Raw genomic sequence first — 17,412 nt, forward strand, 5'->3', positions numbered from 1 at the left:
AAACATCCAAATGGAGTGTCATAATGATGGCGGCTACGCGAAAAGCACGCAGCCGCGCATCATATGCTGATGCCCCACGGAGCTGTTAAGTGGTTTTTGCACACGCAAAATGCCGCAATTTTGCGTACGCAAAAACGCCACGCTCGTGTGAATGAGGTCTTCAATGTATAAAAGGAGACCAATATGGATAAATAGGGAATTACTGAATATTGATCTACTTTTATTCCTAGACCTTTTGTTACAAGTGGGTAAAAACTTACTACACGATTCATGTAATAGATCTTTAAAAGCTCCCCATTTTGCTTCAGTATTCCTATTTACCATAAGGCTGGGTTCACACTACCTATTTTCAGACGTAATGGAGGTGTTTTACACCTCGAATTACGTCTGAAAAAACGGCTCCAATTACGTCGGCAAACATCTGCCCATTACTTTCAATGGACTTTATGATGTACTGTGCCGACGACCTGTCATTTTACGCGTCGCTGTCAAAAGATGGCACGTAAAAATACAGCCTCGTCAAAAGAAGTGCAGGACACTTCTTGGGACGTAATTGGACCCGTTTTTCAATGACTCTATTGAAAACAGCTACAAAAACGCCTCAAAAAACGCCTGAAAAGAAGCCTCAAAAGAAGCTCCAAATTTCATTTTCAGGGTATGTTCACACGCACTAATTACGGACGTAATTCGGGCGTTTTTGCCCCGAATTACGTCCGAAAATAGCGCCTCACTAGCGTTGACAAACATCTGCCCATTGAAAGCAATGGGCAGACGTTTGTCTGTTCACACGAGGCGTATATTTACGCGCCGCTGTCAAATGACGGCGCGTAAATAGATGCCTGCGTCAAAGTGTCCTGTCACTTCTTTGGCCGTAATTGGAGCCGTTATTCATTGACTCCAATGAATAGCAGCGCCAATTACGTCCGTAATGGACGCGGCGTTCAAGTGCCTGCACATGCCGTTACGGCTGAAATTACGGGGATGTTTTCAGGCGGAAACATCCCCGTAATTTCAGCCGTTACGGACGCTGTCGTGTGAACATACCCTCAGCTTCAAAAACGCCTGAAAATCAGAGGCTGTTTTCTCTGAAAACAGCTCTGTATTTTCAGACGTTTTTTGTTAAGCATGTGAACATACCCTTAGGGTATGTTCACACGATAGCAGGTATTTACGTCTGAAAAGACAGACTGTTTTCAGGAGAAAACAGCTGCCTCGTTTCAGACGTAAATGCTCCTCCTCGAATTTTGCGAGGCTTCTCTGACAGCCGTAAATTTTGAGCTGTGCTTCATTGAGTTCAATGAAGAACGGCTCAAATTACGTCTGAAAGAAGTGTCCTACACTTCTTTTGCCGAGGCTATATTTTTACGCGTCGTCGTTTGACAGCTGTCAAACGATGACGCGTAAGGGTATGTGCACACGACGAGAGGCTTTTACGGCTGAAATGACAGACTGTTTTCAGGAGAAAACAGCTGCCTTGTTTCAGCCGTAAAACCTCCTCCTCGTATTATGCGAGGCGTCTGTGACGCCCGTAAATCTTGAGCTGCTCTTCATTGAGTTCAATGAAGAACGGCTCAAATTACGTTGCAAAGAAGTGCCCTGCACTTCTTTGCCGAGGCAGTCAATTTACGCGTCGTCGTTTGACAGCTGTCAAACGACAACGCGTAAATTACAGGTCGTCTGCACAGTACGTCGGCAGATGTTTGCCGACGTATTGTAGCCCTATTTTCAGGCGTAAATCGAGGCATAATACGCCTCGTTTACGCCTGAAAATAGGTCGTGTGAACCCAGCCTAAATTACAGATTGTCTGCACAGTACGTCGGCAAACCCATTCAAATGAATGGGCAGATGTTTGCCGACGTATTGTAGCCCTATTTTCAGACGTAAAATGAGGCATAATACGCCTCGTTTACGTCTGAAAATAGGTCGTGTGAACCCAGCCTTAGATGATCCCAGTCAACAAGACTAAGGCTGGGTTGACACAACCTATTTTTTACATCTGAAAATAGGGCTACAATACGTCGGCAAACATCTGCCCATTCATTTGAATGGGTTTGCCGACGTACTGTGCAGACAACCTGTCATTTACGCGTCATCGTTTGACAGCTGTCAAACGACGACGCGTAAAAATACAGCCTCGTCAAAAGAAGTGCAGGACACTTCTTTCAGATGTAATTTGAGCCGTACTTCATTGAACTCAATGAAGCACAGCTCAAAATTTACGGCTGTCAGAGAAGCCTCGCAAAATGCGAGGAGGAGCAATTACGGCTGAAACGAGGCAGCTGTTTTCTCCTGAAAACAGTCTGTCATTTCAGACGTAAAAGCCTGCTACCGTGTGCACATACCCTAAGGGTATGTTCACACGAGGGCGTCTGTTACGGCTGAAATTACGGGGATGTTTCAGCCAGAAAACATCCCCGTAATTTCAGCCGTACCGGCATGTGCAGGCGCTTGAACGCCGCGTCAATTACTGGCGTAATTAGCGCTGCTATTCATTGGAGTCAATGAATAACGGCTCTAATTACGGCCAAAGAAGTGACAGGTCACTTCTTTGACGCGGGCGTCTATTTACGCGCCGTCTTTTGACAGCGGCGCGTAAATATACGCCTTGTGTGAACAGACAAACGTCTGCCCATTGCTTTCAATGGGCAGATGTTTGTCAGCGCTATTGAGGCGCTATTTTCGGGCGTAATTCGGGGCAAAAACGCCCGATTTACGTCCGTAAATAGGCCGTGTGAACTTACCCTAAGTGTTTCCCTCAGTCGATTGAATTTTGCTTTCATAAAATTCCAGGTTTTTGTTGCTCCCCTTCGTATTGTTTTTATGAAAAATTATATTAAAACTTACCCTATTGTGGTCCCTATAGCCCAAGTGCTCCCGGACCTCCACATCTGATATTGTGTCTGGTCTATTAGAAAAGACCAGATCCAGCACATTATCCCCTCTGGTTTGTTTATTAACCAACTGAGTGATATAGTTATAGTTTTAGTTATAATGCATTAAACTAGGTAGATAGTATAATGTATTACAGCAGCAATCAGTGCTGAAAATCTTTAAGTTCCCTAGTGGGACAAAAAGAAAAAGTAAAAAAAGTTGATAAAGTTTTATAAAAGTGTAAAAATAAGAGTAATACGGTAAAAAAACAAAAACTGCTTCTTTTCCTATAAGTATTTTATTATAAGAAAAAAATAAAAAAGTTGAAAAAAAAGTATGCATATTTGCTATCACTGCGTTCGTAACGACCCAAACTATAAAAAAAAACAATGCCATAATCGCTATATTTTGGTCACCACCCCTCACAAAACATAGAATAAAAAGTGATCAAAAAGTCGCATGTAACCCAAAATAGTACCAATAAAAACTACAACTTGTCCCGCAAAAAAACAAGCCCTTACACAGCTTTTTTTTTTACTGGAAAAATAAAAAAAAATTGTGTCTCTCAGAATGTGGTGACATAAATGTTTTTTATTTTTTTTAAGAAAGAGATTTTATTGTGCAAACGCTGCAAAACACAAAAAAAACCCTTTATACACCGCATTCCAAATTATTATGCAAATGTTATTTTTCGCTGATTTTCCTAAATAGTCGATGCAAATGACGGTCAGTATAATCTTCAAGCCATCAACCGTTGGAGTATAATGCAAATTTTATTGAACAAATCTCCTAATGATAACAGATTTTTTTTTAGAAGTAAAAAACTCAAAATGCACTGTTTCACATTATTATGCACAACAGAGATCAAAACATTTTAAAGGTTGTAAAGAGAACTAAAATGGTCATTTGTTGAATTTGCAGCATCAGGAGGTCATATTTACAGAAATCAAAAGCTCTTTCAATCAAAAAAAAACTTAACACGCCAAGTTACATGTTAACATCGAACCCCTTCTTTGATATCACCTTCACAATTCTTGCATCCATTGAATTTGTGAGTATTTGGACAGTTTCTGCTTGAATATCTTTGCAGGATGTCAGAATAACCTCCCAGAGCTTCTGTTTTGATGCGAACTGCCTCCCACCCTCATAGATATTTTGCTTGAGGATGCTCCAAAGGTTCTCAATAGGGTTGAGGTCAGGGGAACATGGGGGCCACACCATGAGTTTCTCTCCTTTTATGCCCATAGCAGCCAATGACACAGAGGTATTCTTTGCAGCATGAGATGGTGCATTGTCATGCGTGAAGATAATTTTGCTACGGAAGGCACGGTTCTTCTTTTTGTACCACGGAAGAAAGTGGTCAGTCATAAACTCTACGTACTTTGCAGAGGTCATTTTCACACCGTCAGGGACCCTAAAGGGGCCTACCAGCTCTCTCCCCATGATTCCAGCCCAAAACATGACTCCGCCAACTCCTTGCTGACGTCTCAGCCTTGTTGGGACATGGTGGCCATTCACCAACTATCCACTACTCCATCTATCTGGATCATCCAGTGTTGCACGGCACTCATCAGTAAACAACACGGTTTGAAAATTAGTCTTCATGTATTTCTGAGCCCACTGCAACCGTTTCTGCTTGTGAGTATTGTTTAGGGGTGGCCGAATAATAGCTTTATGCACACTTGCAAACCTCTGGAGGATCCTACACCTTGAGGTTCGCGGGACTCCAGAGGCACCAGCGGCTTCAAATACCTGTTTGCTGCTTTGCAATGGCATTTTAGCAGCTGCTCTCCTAATCCTATTAATTTGTCTGGCAGAAACCTTCCTCATTATGCCTTTATCTGAACGAACCCATCTGTGCTCTGAATCAGCCACAAATCTTTTCACAGTACGATGATCACACTTACGTTTTCTTGAAATATCCAATGTTTTCACGCTTTTCGGCAGCAGAGAGATCCTGTTTCTTTCCCATATTGCTTGAAACCTGTGGCCTGCTTAATAATGTGGAACATCCTTCTTCAGGCTGGGTTCACACGACCTATTTTTAGGCGTAAACAAGGCGTATTATGCCTCGTTTTACGTCTGAAAATAGGGCTACAATACGTCGGCAAACATCTGCCCATTCATTTGAATGGGTTTGCCGACGTATTGTGCAGACGACCTGTAATTTACGCGTCGTCGTTTGACAGCTGTCAAACGACGACGCGTAAATGGACTGCCTCGGCAAAGAAGTGCAGGGCACTTCTTTGCCACGTAATTTGAGCTGTTCTTCATTGAAATCAATGAAGCACAGCTCAAGATTTACGAGCGTCTCAGACGGCTCGCAAAATGCGAGGAGGAGCATTTATGTGTGAAACGAGGCAGCTGTTAACAGTCTGTCTTTTCACACGTAAATGCCTCTCATCGTGTGAACATACCTTAAGTAGTTTTCCTTTGATTGGGCACACCTGGAAAACTAACTATCACAGGTGTCTGAGATTGATTACAATGATCCAAAGAGCCTTAAGGGTATGTGCACACGTAGTGACCAAAAACGTCTGAAAATACGGAGCTGTTTTCAAGGGAAAACAGCCCCTGATTTTCAGAAGTTTTTTGAGCAACTCGCTTTTTTCGCTGCGTTTTTGCGGCGTTTTTTACGTCCGCTTTTGGAGCTGTTTTCATTGGAGTCTATGAGAGAACGGCTCCAAAAACGTCCCAAGAAGTGTCCTGCACTTCTTTGACGAGGCAGTCATTTTACGCGACGACGCGTAAATGACAGGTCGTCGACACAGTACGTCGGCAAACCCATTCAAATGAATGGGCAGATGTTTGCCGACGTATTGGAGCCGTATTTTCAGGCGTAAATCGAAGCATGATACGCCTCGTTTACATCTGAAAATAGGTCGTGTGAACCCAGCCTAAGGGTATGTGCACACGCTAGCTGGCTTTTACGGCTGAAATGACAGACTGTTTTCAGGAGAAAACAGCTGCCTCGTTTCAGCCGTAATTGCTCAAATTACGTCTGAAAGAAGTGTCCTGCACTTCTTTTGACGAGGCTGTATTTTTACGCATCGTCGTTTGACAGCTGTCAAACGACGACCCGTAAATGACACGTTGTCTGCACAGTACGTCGGCAAACCCATTCAAATGAATGGGCAGATGTTTGCCGACGTATTGTAGCCCTATTTTCAGACGTAAAACGAGGCATAATACGCCTCGTTTACGTCTGAAAATAGGTTGTGTGAACGCAGCCTAAGGGTATGTTCACACGGCGGGGGTCCGTAACGGCTGAAATTACGGGGATGTTTCAGCCTGAAAACATCCCCGTAATTTCAGCCGTACCGGCATGTGCAGGCGCTTGAACGCCGCGTCAATTACGGCCGTAATTAGCGCTGCTATTCATTGGAGTCAATGAATAGCGGCTCCAATTACGGCCAAAGAAGTGACAGGTCACTTCTTCTACGCGGGCGTCTATTTACGCGCCGTCATTTGACAGCGGCGCGTAAATATACGCCTCGTGTGAACAGACAAACGTCTGCCCATTGCTTTCAATGGGCAGATGTTTGTCAGCGCTATTGAGGCGCTATTTTCGGGCGTAATTCGGGGCAAAAACGCCCGATTTACGTCCGTAAATAGGCCGTGTGAACATACCCTAAGACACAATACCATACATGAGTTTAATTGAAAAACTAATAATTAAATGTTTATGACACTTAAATCCAATGTGCATAATAATTTGCAACACGGTGTACATATGGTATCACCTTAATCCTATTGACCCGCTGAATAAAGTGAAATTGTCATTTATAGCCCACGGTGATTACTGTAAAAAAAAATTGAAAAAAAAAACATTGTCAAAATTGTTGGTTCTTGGTCACCTAGGTTGCCAAAAAATGAAATAAAAAGTGATCAAAAAATCACATGTACCCTAAAATGGTACCAAAAACTACAGATTGTCCTGCAACACATAAGCCCTAACACAGCTCAGTTGCAGAAAAAAAATAGAAAAATGCTCTGGCTCTCAGAATATAGCGATGCAAAATGTGCAGAGTGTTCATTCCAAAAGTGGATAAGATCAGGCACCATTTATCAGTGCGACACTGGCCACACATCTGTGAATTATTATTTATTTACCGCATTATTATACCCTCTTTTTATACCCTGATGTACTCTGCCCAGTTTACATATGCCCCACACATTATAAACTGAAATACTAGTAATATTTCAAACAGAACTACTACCAAGCAAAATCTGTGCTCCAAAAGTCAAATGTTGCTCCTTCCCTTCTGAACCCTACAGCGTGCACAAACATAAGTTTACGTCCACATTGCCATACCCGGGAGAACCCGATTAACATTTTATGAGGTATTTGTCTTCTGTGGCCCAAACTGGGCACAACATATCATGCACTAAAATGGCATATCAGTGGAAAATTGCAATTTTCACTTCGCACCATCCACTTCGCGCATCATGATGTAATAGCACGTTATGGTGCGGTGAGTGATTAAGGGAGCGGGCTCACGTGCTGAGCCGCTCCATACAATGTGGGCGTCAGTTGTGTATTACAGCTGACACCTGGGTCTAAAGTACAGGAACAGCGATGGCACTGTTACAGAAGCCTGTAAAAATGCCAATATACTGCAATACATTAGTATTAGTTTGGTCACCTTAGCTCTAAAAATTTTTTTAATAAAAAGTGTTTAAAAAAGTTGTATGTACCAAAAAATTGTAACAATAAAAACTACAGCTTGTCCCATAAAAAATAAACCCTCACACTATTCAATCGACCAAAAAAATAAAAAAAATAAAAAGTTATGGCTTTGTGGTGAAACAAAACAATTTTTTTTAAACAAATATTTTTTTCTTTGTAAAAGTAGTAAAATATAAAAAAACTCTATAAATTTTGTATCACCTTAATTGTATTGAGACGAGCAATAAAGTTATGTTGTTGTTTTTACCGCACGGTGAAAGCCATAAAAACAAAACCCCAAAAACAATGGAGGAATCAAAGTTTTTTCCAATTGAAAGAACGAGTGTCGCGGAAAAAATTTTTTTTATATCAATTTGCTTTTAGTGTTTTATTAAATGTTTTTTATTTATTTGTGTGTTTGTGTTTTACTTTTTTTTATTTTTTCACTTTTTCTTGTCTATGGGGGCTGCCATTTTTTTTCCATCTTTGTATGTGTCGATTAACGACACATACAGACATGGAATACGGCACATACAGCCCCATAGTGAATGCGAACGGGGCCCGTTCCATCCACTATACTGTACGCCGTCTGTGTGGGAACGGTGCATGCGCCGCTCCCACACAGTCTAAATTGAAGGTCTTCGGCCGAGCGACGTCCGGCGCCATTTTCTTGTGGACCGGAAGCCGCGGCCGGACAGTAAGATTACTACTTCCGGTCGCGGCTTCCGGACTTGTGCACTTGGAGCGGAGGGAGCAGACGGAGCGGACGGACCGGAGGGAGCGGCGGCAGGAGCAGGTAAGTTAGGTCTGTGTATGTACGTGTTTTACTGTGTGTTTACTACTGTATGTAAAGCTACTACACTGTGTGTTAGCTCAAAAAATGGCGACACACAGTGTAGGAGGTTTGACCGTTCAATCCCCTCCTTTCTCCTGGCACTAGGCAGGATAAAGGAGGGGGGATTCTGTGAGCTCACTAGAGCGAGTGAGTTTTCTCAAATTTTGCAGCATAAAGCAATGTGGTTGGTTTACCACATGCCAATGCTGCAATTTTGGGAATTGCTCCATCTAGTGACCAGCACTGGGAAATGTTATAAATTAGAATCTAATTTATAATATTTCCTGACTCGTGAAAAAATTTAAAAAATTAGAACAATGTTTAATCACTTATACATTAACTGTTTAACTAAAAAAATAATAATTCTAGCGACACATTACCTTTAAGCCCGCAAATATTTTTTTTTTTTCAGTTTACAAGTACATTAAATGGTACATCACATGGTGTCAATAGAAACTACTACTCAACCTACAAACACATAAGCCCTCACATCACTTTATTGATGGAAACATAAAAAAATATGGTTCTTGGAAGGCGGGAGTAAAAAACGAAAATCAAAAATCAAAAACTGGATCAGTCCTGAAAGGGTTAATTAATTTCTAATGAAAAAAACCCAAAACCATTTAAAAACACATGTGGGGTATTGCCTTAGGGTATGTTCACACGTTTAACAAAAAACATCTGAAAATACGGAGCTGATTTCAGAGAAAACAGCCTCTGATTTTCATGCGTTTTTGAAGCTGAAAATGAAATTTTGAGCTTCTTTTGAGGCTTCTTTTCAGGCGTTTTTGTAACGGTTTTCAATAGAGTCAATGTAAAACGGCTCCAATTACGTCCCAAGAAATGTTTTGCACTTCTTTTGATGAGGCTGTATTTTTACGTGCCGTCTTTTGACAGCGACGCGTAAAATGACAGGTCGTCGGCACAGTACATCGTAAAGCCCATTGAAAGTAATGGGCAGATGTTTGCCGACGTATTGGAGCCGTTTTTTCAGACGTAATTCGAGGCGTAAAACGCCTCCATTACGTCTGAAAATAGGTCATGTGAACCCAGCCTTACTCTGGAGACATTGTTTTACAAATGTTAGAGTGCTCCTTTATTTCTTGTGCAAATGAAAAAAATCCAAATTTTAGTGGAAATAATGTTGATATTCATTTTCACTGCCTAATTCTAATAAACTCTGCAAAAGACCTGTGGAGTCTAAATGCTCACTATACCCCTAAATAGATTCCTTAAGGGGTGTCGTTTCCCAAATGGGGTCATTTTTTGGGGGTTTATACTGTTTTGGTCCCTCAGGGGCTTTGCAAATGTGACATGGCGCCGCAAGCCATTCCATCTAAATCTGAGCTCCAGACAGCACACCTTCCCTTCTAAGACCTGCTGTGGGTCCAAACACTAGTTTATTACCACATATGGGGTATTGCCGTAATCGGAAGAAATTGCTTTACAAAAGGTGCTTTTTTTTTAAAAAAAAATGTCTACGTTTTCATTTTTACAGACTAATTAAAATAGATTTAGCAAAAAAACTGTAAAGTCTAAATGCTAGATAAATTCCTTGAGGGGTGTAGTTTTCAAAATGGGGTCACTTTTGAGGGGTTTCCACCGTTTTGGCACCAAAAGACCTCTTCAAACCTGACATGGTGCCTAAAATATATTCTAAAAAAAGGAGGCCCCAAAATACACTAGGTGCTCCTTTGCTTCAAAGGCCTGTGTTTCAGTCTATTAGCACACTAGGGCCACATGTGGGATATTTCTAAAAACTACAGAATCTGGGCAATGAATATTGAGTTGTATTTCTCTGATAAAACCTGCTATAAATTTCACCTCTACTTTGCTTTAATTCATGTGAAACGCCTAAAGGGTTAAGAAACTTTCTGAATGATGTTTTGAATACTTTGAGGGGTGCAGTTTTTAAAATGGGATGATTCTTGGGGACTCTCTAATAGATAAGGCCCTCAAAGCCACTTCAGAACTGAACTCATCCCTGAAAAAATAGCCTTTTGAGATTTTCTTGAAAATGTGAGAAATTGCTGCTAAAGTTCTAAGCCTTGTAACGTCCTAGAAAAATAAAGAGACGTTCAAAAAAAGATGCAAACATCAGGTAGGCATATGGGAAATGTTAACTAGTAACTATTTTGTGTAGTATTACTATATGTTTTACAGGTAGATACTTTGAAATTTAGAAAAATGCAAATAAATATTGAATTTATCTACAATTTTTTTTCACTAAGATAAAGTACAATATGTCGCAAGAAAACATTCACAGCATCGCTCGGATAGTTAAAAGCATTCCAAAGTTATTACCACATAAAGTAACACAAAAAATAACACGTCAGATTTGAAAAAATTGTCTGTGCCACAAGATAGCATTTGCTTTATGTGGCTGCTTTGTGTTTCGCTGTTATTAGCCTAGTCTTTTGTTTTTCCAGCTCTGTCTATTATTTCATTGGTCCTTGGTTTTGCTTCAGTGTTTGGTGTTGTTAAGTTGTTCATCTTTTTCCTGTCACAATCATTCTCTGTTATACATTGCCTTGTCTCACTGGATTTTGGATCTGTTTGGTTTTGTTTTTATTGCCTCTGGTTCCTAGCTGTTCGTGGAGTAGTGTTAGGAACCTAGTCTGCAGATTAGGGACTCTCTTAGGGATAGTGTTTGGGACAATGAAGTTTAGTGGTGTCCAGTGTTCCCTATAATGTGCGCGGCTGCGTGGCCGTGCACCTTCCATCGTCCCCTGCTCACTAATTTTTAAAGCCCGTGCATTGTCACGGGCGATGGGGCGATGCAGTGGCGTCGCTAGCACCGGAGGGGCAGTGCAGCGCTGCGTCCGTCGTTGGAACGAGGCAAGGTATGTACAATATTATTTGGCCAGCTGTGTGACAATATAGACACAGGGGGATTGCTGTCTAGCACACTATATACACAGGGAGATTGGATATACACGGGGGGAGCTGTGTGGCACTATATACACAGGGTGGAGCTTTGTGGCACTATGTACATGGGGGGCTGTGTGGCACTATATACAAGAGAGGGGGGCTGTGTTGCACTATATACAAGAGAGGGGGGCTGTATTGCACTATATAAAAGGGGGGGCTGTGTGGCACTATATACACGAGGGGGAGCTGTGTGGCACTATATACATGGGGGGAGCTGTGTGGCACTATATACAAGGGGGGCTGTGTGGCACTATATACAAGGGGGCTGAGTGGCAGTATATACAAGGGGGCTGTGTGACACTATTTACAAGAGGGGGAGGGCTGTGTGGTGTTATCTACAAGGGGGGGGTGTGGCACTATATACAAGGGTGGGCTGTGTGGCAGTATATACAAGGGAAGCTGTGTGGAAGGATACACAAGCAGGGGGGGCTGAGTGGCAGTATATACAAGGGGGGCTGTGTGGCAGTATATACAAGGGGTGTTGTGCGGCATTATATACAAGAGGGGTGGTATGGCAGTATACACAATGGGGCTGTGAGGCAGTATATACTAGGGGGGCTGTGTGGCAGTATATACAAGGGGGAGCGCGGTGTGGCAGTATATACAAGGGGCTGTGTGGCACTATATGCAAAGGGGGGCTGTGTGGCAGTATATAATTTTGGTAATCAGATCGCCCACCGTTGATGGAGACTTGCCCAGCTTCCTAAATGCCCCGCTCACGAGCTGCCAGACTTAGAGGGAACATTGGTGGTTTCTGGTGTTATAGTCAGTGTTCAGGGGTAAATCCAGGCATAGATATAGAGAATGCTTAAGTTAGGGTCAGCTTGTTATCATCATCACCACCATCTGTTTGTTACCATCATCTGAGTTATCATCATCTGACTGTTATCATCACCCATCATCCGTGGTTACCATCGTCCTACTGTTATCAATTTACATCATGTGTTTGTTACCATCAGCCGTGGTTACCATCATCCTACTGTTATCAATTTACATCATGTGTTTGTTCCCATCATCCGTCTGATATCATCATCTTGTTACCATACCTGTCTTCAATCAGTGCGCCCTGTTTCTTGTATTTTTATGGCCTGTCAGTATTGTGATACATGCTCCATAATTCCCTTCCTTCGACTGTCTGCTTGGATCACAATTCAGCCCTACTGTAAGTCCAGGAGCTAACTGAGTACCGGGAGACACTGTTTGTCCTCGGGAAAAGGAATTGCTATAGGTGGAGCCTAGTTCTGCTGTCTTGTCGCCAGCCAGCGTCGTAACATTAAGCTAGGTTTGACAAAGCAAAGGAATTCTGAGGCAGATTTTTTCTGTCTGCAAATTCCTCCGTGTGAACTAGGCCTAAAGTTTGTTCCTCAGTGCTTTCAAGATCTCTGCTTGCTGTTTTAAGATCAAATATTTGCTGTTACAATAGATGCCTTCATTGTTTACTTACAGTGAATATAAATCTGCAATATTCACGTAAAGGACATACAGGTGCACGGTTAATTAGAGAATAGTTATCATACCCCTTTAAAGGGAATGTGTCGCAAATCAAATCTTTTTTTTAGTAAGTTACTTATTTCTATTATATTTTTTAAGTTTTTTACTGTATTTTTTTTTCTTCCACATGGTGGAAAATATTAAAAGTTAAATTATTAATTTTTCCTATGTTGGCCACCAGAGGGAGCACTTCCCAGAATTACAGCAAGGTGAATATGGCAAAGCAACCTGACTCAAAGCTGCCGTAAATGTGGGAGGAAATCTCACCGTCCCCCCCCCCCCTCCTACAAGCCAGGAAAAGGTGTCTTCAAATTGCTAAGCAGTGTCTGGCTGCTATTTTGGGTGTGATTGTTGAAATGAAGCTGGCAGAAGCTATAGAACACACCAAAAGGCTAAGGCCTGATTCACATGAGCGCTGCGCATCTCGGACGTGAAAAACTGCAGTTTTTCACGTCCGAGGTGCATCCGTGCTCAGTGCTGTGGGACGCGATGTCACGCATTCACCAAAGTTGAGAGTCCATGGAGGGATGTGTGACGCGTGAAAAGATAGAACATGTCCTATTTTCCCACGGACCCTTCACACGGTCCGTTGAAACATCAGCCACATTGAATTACATAGGTCCGTGGGACGGCCGCTTTTTCAATGTTTGGGACGTTTAATACGTTTGTGTGAATCAGGCCTGAGTGTATGTTCACACGCTTACTAAACAAAGAAAAAACAGCTCCTCATTTTCAGCCATTTTTTAATCAAACTCGCGTTTTTGGCGGCATTTTTGACGGCCGTGTTTGGAGCTGTTTTTCTATAGAGTCAATTAAAAACGGCTCCAAAAATGTCCCAACAAGTGATATGCACTTCTTTTTGGCGGGCGATTTTTTTACGTGCCGTTTTTAAAAAATGGCCGCGTTAAAAAACGCCACGTCGGAAAAGAAGCCGTATTTCCCATTGAAACCAATGAGCAGATGTTTAGAGACGTTCTGCTTCCGATTTTTCAGCTGTTTTTCGGGACGTTTAGAGCCCGAAAAACGGCTGAAAACACTGCGTGTGAACATACCCTTAGAATGATGAAAGTGAAGTGAATGACTTTTCAGTTGACAGGTTCACACGGCGTGTATTTGACACGGGTTTTTTTTTTGCGCATTTTACATGCCTCTCCTGCTAAATGTCTTTATCCCTCCATCCTGCTGACAGTCTCCTCCAGCGTCACAATACAATCTTGCTGACAGTCTCCTCCAGCGTCACAATACAATCTTGCTGACAGTCTCCTCCATCATCACCACCCAATCTTGCTGACAGTCTCCTCCAGCGTCACCATACAATCCTGCTGACAGTCTCCTCCAGCATCACTGTCAGCAAGATTGTATGGTGACGCTGTAGGAGACTGTCAGCAGTATTGGGTGGGGATGCTGGAGGAGACTGTCAGCAGGATTGTGTGGTGATGCTGGAGGAGACTGTCAGCAAGATTGTTTGGTGACGCTGGAGGAGACTGTCAACAAGATTGGGTGGGGACGCATCACCATACAATCTTGCTGACAGTCTCCTCCAGCATCACCACCCAATACTGCTGACAGTCTCCTCCAGCGTCCCCATACAATCCTGCTGACAGTCTTCCCAGCATCACCATACAATCCTGCTGACAGTCTCCTCCATCGTCCCCATACAATCTTGCTGACAGTCTCCTCCATCGTCCCCATACAATCTTGCTGACAGTCTCCTCTTCAGTAGATGAGACTGTCACACCACTCTGTGATAGGAATAACCATCTGCTGCTGACAGTCTCCTCTCCGACCTCCTGCTGACGGATACCTCACCTCCTCACCCGATCACAGTCCGCACACCTTCCACACTGACAATACATCTAGCGACAGGGGGGGGGCGTCAGGGGGGGCTCGCCGGGAGGGGGCACGCTGGGTGTCACGAGTGTGGGGGTCTGTGAGAGAGAGAGAGGGACAGACAGACACACACTCACCTTACCTGCAGTGCAGCCGGTCTTCATAATGGTGCCTGCTATCTCCCTACAAACCAGCTTCTCTGCTGTGTTACTCTGACCTGCGTCTGCCAGTACAGAGCCAGATAGCAGAAGCAATGAACGGCTCACGTTCATTGTGTCCTATGCCCTGTAGCTGACGTATTCCATCTGTGCAGGGGCGTATCTAAAGGCTCATGGGCCCCGATGCAAAAGTTCTTATTGGGCCCCCCCCCCGCAAACTTCTCATGGCCGACGGTCCGCAGCTTTCAGCTACATCGCTGGGTCTCCTAAGTGACACAACAATGCAGCACTAGCAGCCAGGGGCGTCACTAAGGGCTTAAAACATCAGGGGGAATAGCCCCAATACATATGTGTCCGCCCAAAAAAAAATGTGTGTATAGGAGACAGCATAGCATATCTATAGCACTGCGACCCTATAAACTATGGATAGGATTAGATACATTGGCTCAGCAGACAGTATCACACATGATAGGATTAGATACAGTGGCTGAGCAGACCGTATCACACATGATAGGATTAGATACAGTGGCTGAGCAGACAGTATCACACATGATAGGATTAGATACACAGCTCAGCAGACCGTATCACACATGATAGGATTAGATACAGGACTCAGCTCGCTGACATTGCGCCTCCAGGGCTGGACCCAGGAAAGGTAAGAATAATAATTTTGCTTCTTTATGTGTTACGGATTATTTTTGTGTGATTGTGTTTTTTTACAGGTTCGGTTGTTGGACTTCGGATTCGAGGACTAATTTAATAACAGCATTTTTTTATTCTCAATAAAATGGTTAATGAGGGTTGTTTTTTTATTTCAATAAAATATTTTTTCTATGTGCTTGTATCTTTTTAAACTTTATTATCACCGCCTTAGTAATGGTCGCTGGCTGATTGACAACCTCCATTACTAAGGCGGGGCTTAATGTTAGCAGGTGCAGAGGCTAACACTAACCCCCATTATTACCCCGGTAACCACCGCCACCAGGGGTACTGGGAAGAGCCCGGTACGAAGCTGTACCCGACCATCTGTAGTGACGGTCAGGTACCGGGGCGGCCGCAGGCTGGTAGTATTAGGCTGGGGAAGGCCAAAAACAGTGGCACCTACCACCCTGGTAATGCTAGGCTGCTGCTGCTGTGTTGTATCTGGTTGGTTATGAAAATTGGGGGGGGGGGGGCCCGACATCGTTCTTTCCAATAATTTTTTATTTTTTTTAAATGACATGGGGCCCCCCCCATTTTTCATAACCAGCCAGATACAATAAAGAAGCGGCATCGCATTACCAGGGTGGGAAGGGCCACTGTTTTTGGCCTTTCCCCTCCTGATAATACCAGCCTGCGGCCACCCCAGTGACCGACCATCACTACAGATGGTCAAGTACTGGCTCTTCCCAGCCCCCCTGGTGGCGGTGGGTACCGGGGTAATAAAGGGGGTTAGTGTTAGCCTCTACACCGGCTAACACAAAGCCCCGCCTTAGCAATGGATGCTGTCACTCAGCCGGCAGCCATTACTAAGGCGGTAGTAATATAGTTTAAAAAAAAACACAAAGACATAGAAAAAATATTTTATTGAAATAAAAAAAACCCACACAACCGTCATTAACCATTTTATTGATAATAAAAAAAAAAGCCGTCATCGAAGTAGTCCTGCAATCCGACGTAGTCCAACGACCGAACCTGTAAGAAAACACACAAAAAAACCGTAGTAACACATGTTAGGCTTAGATACAGGGCCCATGTGTGATACTGTCTGTGGGACCCTGTATCTAAGCCTACCACAAGGTAGGCTTAGATACAGGGTCCAGCAGACAGTAATCTTATACAGTATAAAATTACTGTGTGCTGGTGCCATGTATCTAAGCCTACCATGTGCTTATGTAAGATGCTTATATACAGGGCCCATCAGACAGGATCACAAATGGGCCATGTATCTAAGCCTACCATGTGATTGGCTTAGATACGGGGCCCAGCAGACAGGATCACACAATCTGTGATCCTGTAAAATGGGCCCTCTAAGCCTGCTACATCGTAGGCTTAAAGGGGTTGTGCAGTCCCTAAACATTGATGGCTTATCCACAGGATAGGCTATCAATAGCTGATGTGTCGGGGTCCGTCTCCCGGGACCCGCCAATCAGCTGTTTTGAAGGGGCCACAGCACTCGTACGAGTGCTGCGGCCCCTTCAAAACAGCTGATTGGCGGGTCCCGGGAGTCGGACCCCGCCAGTCAGGGCTACTAATCTTACCTTCCTCTTCAGCCGCGGCGGAGGTCCTGTCCTCTCGATGTTGTGCGCTGCCCACAGCGCTTGACGTCAGGACCTCCGCTGCGATCCGGAACCAGGAAGGTAAGTACAGTCTGTTACTATAGTAACAGGGGCCCGCGGCCCGAGTTACTATAGTAACTTTTTATTGATGTGGTGCGGGGGGCTGTGGGCCCCCCTGGCTTCGGGGCCCGGTTGCAATTGCGACCGCTGCGACCCCTATAGCTACGCCAGTGTGTGTATGTGTGTGTACATATATATATATATATACAGTCCAGCAATACAGTCCAGCAGATGGCTTGAGAAAGGTTCCTGTTGAACCGAAACGTTGCTGTTTCTTTTTTGAGGTGAATAAATCCACTTTGCTTGCA

Source organism: Rhinoderma darwinii, chromosome 1 (assembly GCF_050947455.1).
Source record: "Rhinoderma darwinii isolate aRhiDar2 chromosome 1, aRhiDar2.hap1, whole genome shotgun sequence".
Taxonomy (NCBI): Eukaryota; Metazoa; Chordata; class Amphibia; order Anura; family Rhinodermatidae; genus Rhinoderma; species Rhinoderma darwinii.